Consider the following 6252-nt stretch of genomic DNA (forward strand, 5'->3'; position numbering starts at 1 on the left):
TTTTGTGCAGCATACACATCTCTGAAGCTGTATTATACGGCCATATACTTGAAGCTAAGAAAGGAACTGTTAATCCGTTAAGAATTGAACAATTGCATTAAAGTCTTATTACATTGTGTTATCTAACTAACCTTTTAACAATGTAACATATTTAGGTTCGTCGGCACTTTAATCCAAGAAGCAGTACAAACTTATACTGTACATAATTTAATATTATAACAACAAAGAAATGTCAAACAAACCTGTAAAGATATATGTCTCTGTGGCGCAATCGGTTAGCGCGTTCGGCTGTTAACCGAAAGGTTGGTGGTTCGAGCCCACCCAGGGACGGGTTCTGTTTTTTTCCTATGTAATACTTTTTTACTTTTTTCTTGCGTAAAACTGTCACATTAAAGTGACTTTCCTTGGAATTACATGTATTTATAGCTATCATTCATGGTTGGTAACAATTGTTGTATTTAAATTCCATCCTTTTGTAATCGCTTATTTCTCATGAAGTTTCGAAATCTACTTTTGAACGTGAAGTTAAAAGTAAAGTATTGTTGGTAGTTTTCCCATACGTCAAAAATATCACAATGGTGAATGAAAGCAGTAGAAGAGATTTTGGTAAGATAGTTTGACCGTAACTTGTATGTTTTGGTTTTCAATGTATCTGTCTCGCCATTTTCATCTCCTGATCCGTTCATCGTTTCGGTTTAGGTTCCTGGCGACCCGTCATCATGAAATGTATGCCGAGATTAGTTGTTCTATTTTCATAAACTATTTGACCACGTACAAGTAGAACCATGTTTCTCTGAAACTAACTTTAATTGTTCTGTGGAAAATCGTTTTAACTGATTAGTTAAAACTTGCATGGTGAATTTTTGTTGTAGCGTATGTCTTCGATGATTCCTTCGGATCTGAACAAAATGATTTCAATAATCTGTTTATATAATGGTGAAATTTTGATATCACATTCTCCAAATAGTCCATCGTCGCAGTTCATGTACAATAAAAGCATTATGCAAAAGAATTATGCCATGCATTAGAATCAATCCTGCAAAAATGGATTTTTACGAAGAATAGAATTGTATTACATTACTTTAAACATGGTACAAGAAGCATCCTCGCTTGGCGCTCAGCAGTAAGAGAATAGTGCTAGGACTGGTCAGCCTTCTGTATAATGTGACTTTATGGGGTATCATGTCACGTGCCTATGGCGTTAACTCCCAGTGAGGCAGCACTATAAAATTGGGCATTGTGTCCACTGCTACAAACAGACACCGTTGTTTTTAAGACTGAAAAACTGTTGAAAAAGACGCTTAACCCGAACACAACACACACACAGAATAATTGAATTGATAGAAACATATATGTTTTTAGAACTTTCTGTTTAAAATGTGGTGTTAGTCAGAATAAATTCCGCATAGACCAAATTATAGTCATTGCTTTTAAGTAGACACAATTGTTAACAGACTATAGTGTAAGCGTCGTACAAGGGAAATAACTTGAAAATACCTTCTGGGTGGAACATTGCCTCCCTCAGTTGTCGCTACTTTGCATATCCGGACTTTTTTCCGCCCAGACGTTGTTCTCTGATTTATCGGAAAGAGATTAGAGATAAAAATATTTAATGAGTAAATTAGGCAGGAGAATGACGATCGTGGGATGGTAAGGCATTCGAAAATATAAAAAAAGTCGGAATTCGGAAAGTTAATTCTATTCCTAGTGTATCTATTCAAAATTTATCTTAATATAAAGGATGCATATATGTTACTACAGTCGAAATTGCTTTAAAAACCATGTCTATTCTTGGACTTGCTTTAACAGGCAATTTTTCCAGTTCCTATTTGTGTTGTAAAAGAAATAACTATGATATATTAAGAGACTACTTCTTTAAAGAGTCCACATTTTGCTCTTCCCTTATGTGGTCTTTTAAAGAAAGCTGTGCTGTACATGTAACAGTACATGAACGGGGTTAAGCATTTTCGTTGCCTTAAGGAGGTAGGTTACCTTCATATTTGTTTGTGCGCATGTCCAACCGGAAGCTAATGTGACGATTTACGACGACGCCTTTACGACAAACCAAATGTGTTTGTATAACCATTCTTTAGAAAAAAAAATCATGAACCTGTCTCCGATCTGATGCTTAATGGTTTAATAATGCAGAAATAATAAATAAATTGTCGCAGAAACGCTTCAAAACATTGTTGCTTTAAAATTACGTCATTGACGTCATGACGTTACGTGTCAGTTACCGCGCAAAATAAATAGCTTTTATTTTGAAAGTACGTAATTCTGTGCATTTTCTTTATTTGAACTATTTTTCAAACAGCCGTTATTTACTGAAATATTTTTATGTGTCTTTTGCTCTGAATAATAATCAGTATTTTGCTTCTTTTATATAGTTATATTGAAATGTTATGCGAAATGTAAGAAAATGGATGATGGTTCCCAATGTTATTGGGAATATAACTGGGTGAAAGGTTACTTAAGGTGGGTCGATACCTTATTCATCAAATATGACATTCCTTCCGATTTTGATGAAAATTGGTCCAACTATAGCGCTATGGTACCTTTTTTGTTTTTCAGTCGTCTTGGCAACAATAAATAATCTGTGATGACGTCACGAACGTCGCAACGTAGGGCACCAAAATGCCCAAAATCCGCCGTAATAGGTCTTATAAAATATCTAATCAAGATTTAAAATAAGCGAAACTTCACAATATGATACTTTATCTAATTCACATATGGACTAGTGTGTTTTTAAGAGGTATCGCACCACATTACGACGGACATTTATAATTTTATTGAGCAACCCATTTCCTTCTGATATAACATTTTGACCAAAAAATCGGCAAATATACGCAAAAATGACATCTTTAAAAAACTACAAGCTCTTTAAAAGTCTGATTTTCAGCACAAGCGATCAATTTGCAAATGCAATGTCAAATAAAAAAGGGAACTTTACGTTTTCAGTTTTTCACAATATTGTGTTGAAGACAAACTGTCCTTCCGATTTTTGGACGTAAAACGCAACGTTTTATCGACGTCGCTTATTGTTTGCATCGTTGCGCGTTATATCTTAGGTCCATTTCAACTGTATTCATGAGTCAACAACTTTGATAAATTATTATGCATCAGTCTTTCTAATATTGACGCACTACCAGCTATCTGGGTTTCACGCAAGGACATTTTCCTTCCTTTTTAACTACAAGTCGCTACTTAAGGACGTATGCTAGAATTTGGTGCGAAAATTTTCCAAATAACAGAATTTCTTTAAACTTTCGATATTGAAGGACAATCATCTAAGAAACAAAAAACTGCAATAAAAATCATAGGTCACCGGTATCGAAAAAGAGTTATCTGCCCTTGAAAACGGCATTTCCTCCAAAAAATGATGTTTTCAAGGGCAGATAACTCTTTTTCGATACCGGTGACCTATGATTTTTATTGCATGTTTTTGTTTCTTAGATGATTGTCCTTCAATATCGAAAGTTTAAAGAAATTCTGTTATTGGGAAAATTTTCGCCCATCTCATATACAGGGAATTCTAGCGTACGCCCTTTAACTGACCGCGATACACGGAACGTAATTTTGACATCACCGATCTAACAAATATGAGCTTTCCTTTTATTTATGTTCATTTAATATTTTGTTGTTTTTTTGTCTCGTTCCCGTTGAATTTGCAGTCAGCGTCCTTAATCCCGCCCTTCATTCGCACGTGTATTCTGTCTGGCACGTTGCGCGTATGAGTATCTTAGTAATGGCTGTTTCGCATACGCACCAAAAACTGAACCGGGGAAAAAGAAATAGAATGTAGCTTAATGACATCGAGGCAGGCCGAAACGAAAACATGCGTGAATTGAGTATTTTTTTCTTGCATGTAAATCACTTTTCCCTAATATTAGTCGAATTTTACATGCTGCACGACTACTTAAAACACGCGTATAGATTCCTCGTTCAATTCCACACAAAATCATATGTTGATAAATCAATGCTACCGATTTCATTATCCAATGCCGACGGAATTGTTATATCGTCATCATCCATATTAAGGACATATCTGCCCCAGGTATCTTGATATAATTGTGAAGCACTAGCCGATTCGGAAATCTTTTTTCCACAGCAAAATGTGTAAATCTCTAAGAAAACCAACAGTATAATATTCCCAGCAGTCATTCTCGTCTACAATTATGTGAAGTCACTAATGTTGCATACAATTATATTTACTACAGAGTTACGCAATATTTTCTCTTCTAATACGTTGCTTAACATGTATTTTAACTATATTTTTCAGTTAAATCGCTTATGCATCACTAAAAAGTTACACTGTAAAAAATCTCGAACATCGGTTTCTTTAAAATACCTGCATGCTTATCTGATTTGCAATATGAACTTATCTTCTGTTAGTTTCCAGTCATATTTTGCCCCCCTCCCTCACCCAGATTAATGTAAATAATAGACAGACCTATCATAAATAAGTGCATTTTTGCAGTTAGAAGTATTAATGACAAAGCCAGCATCGTAAAAAGATAACTTTTTAAAAACCTATATTACGCTGAAGTAAAACAAAAATGTGACATGCGAAATATTTCACATCTTTTCCTAAATATAACCAGTCTTACATTATTTCCATTGTAGGTTAAACAGTATGTAGACAAAAATCACAAGATTCTTTCACGTTTAGCCATTTAAAGGCACTGGCCTCCAGATTTTCGCTTAAAGTTCAGTCATGTTTTGACCATTAGAACACGATTTTTTGTTTCTAATCTGGCTTAAACTACCAAGTCAAGAGAGTAGTTTTAAAACCTTAAGAAACATAGCAATAATATTTGATATCTATGTTTTTTCTTTTTTGTTGTCCTAAGATCTAGAGGTCAATGCCTTTAAAAGAAGTTTACTAAAACATATACTGCGTGAAATCATTAAAAAAAGTTGAAGTAAAAGTTCCTTATTTAACCCGGACCGCTGGCGTTGTAGTCCAACCTGCTAACCACTGCGCCACTGACTCTATTATTTGATGAACGGATGACTGAATTTCCATAAATCATGATTGTTTAAATAAATCACAAGTCTTGTCGGCGTCAGGGCATGAAGACATGATACATGTATGTTTTAATGACACAGCATGATTCTTCCGGTACATGTACCATATTTCAGTAGAAACTGTGCTAGATCACTATATACTTTTTCGTACACTGTTCGGAAGATGTAAACGTTAAGCTGGAAACGTAAATGAAATTCGGCTTGAATATGCGTAAATATCGGGTCTTCTTGACAGATAGGGAAGCAGACGTTTCTTCTTTGTATTTTGGCGGGAAAACAGCATGTGCCTTCCAGGATGTTCCTTCGGTAATGACCGAATGTTTATAGAAAATTACGTTTTGGTGTTATACTTCTACGTCAACATTGTGTTGAAGCTTTTATGTTATTGTTAACAAAATGCTCTACAACCAAATAAAATGCATGCTTAAGAACTTGAATTTATATCGTGTCTGTTCGTCCGTCACAGGCTCTTATGATTTTTTTTATTCGAGTATTTAATATTATATTCATGGTTTCAAAAATAAGAAAGGATGTTAACGTTTAAACACTAACAGGCATGTAATGCCGATTGTTTCATTTGTTCTGGCGACTCACTCCTTGAAGTGCTAAGACGGAAGCGGTAAATGAACATGTTTTACGGGTGAGCTTATAATAAATCAGATGGGTGGCCTGGGGTTTAGGCATTTTACCATTCTAACGGCAAATTTTCAAAGCGGAATGAAGCAGTTTGATGACTCTTAGACGTTTTGAGATGTAGAAAAGGAAAACGGTAAATTCCACAGACTCTTTCCATGTTTCGATTTTTGTACATTTAGTAATTGTAGGTGGTGGGAGTTAGTAGAAAATTCATAATTATAGGTAGTGGGGGTGGAGGAAAATCATAAATCATGGGAAGTGGGGTTGGAGGATAATAAAAAAGTATGGGTGGTGTTTTTTTTTTCTTCTTTTTCTTTTCAAAAAGTGCCTTCCGACCCTCCCATACAATTAATTCTGGAGCTGTCCTTATAACATTCACTTACTTTTATCAACTACGCACGGTATGATATCAAAGTTTACAATTAATTTACCCTTAGTTATATTTGCTTATTATGTGATCTCCTCGAAGAATGAAGAACAAACACATGTATAGATATCAAATTGCTATGGCGCGCTTTACGTACATGGCATCTAACGTCAAAACGTTGTACGTCCAAAAATCGGAAGGACAGTTTGTCTTCAACAAAG

At 35.0% G+C, this 6252-nt stretch overlaps 1 non-coding gene across 1 annotated transcript; it reads left to right on the forward strand.

Annotated features, from left to right (window-relative positions):
- The first annotated feature begins 256 nt into the window (after positions 1–256).
- On the forward strand, positions 257–330 carry Trnan-guu (transfer RNA asparagine (anticodon GUU)). Its single transcript has one exon. It is a non-coding gene; the product is annotated as a tRNA-Asn (tRNA).
- Positions 331–6252: the final 5922 nt, after the last annotated feature.

This window comes from Mercenaria mercenaria, chromosome 1 (genome assembly GCF_021730395.1).
Source record: "Mercenaria mercenaria strain notata chromosome 1, MADL_Memer_1, whole genome shotgun sequence".
NCBI lineage: Eukaryota > Metazoa > Mollusca > Bivalvia > Venerida > Veneridae > Mercenaria > Mercenaria mercenaria.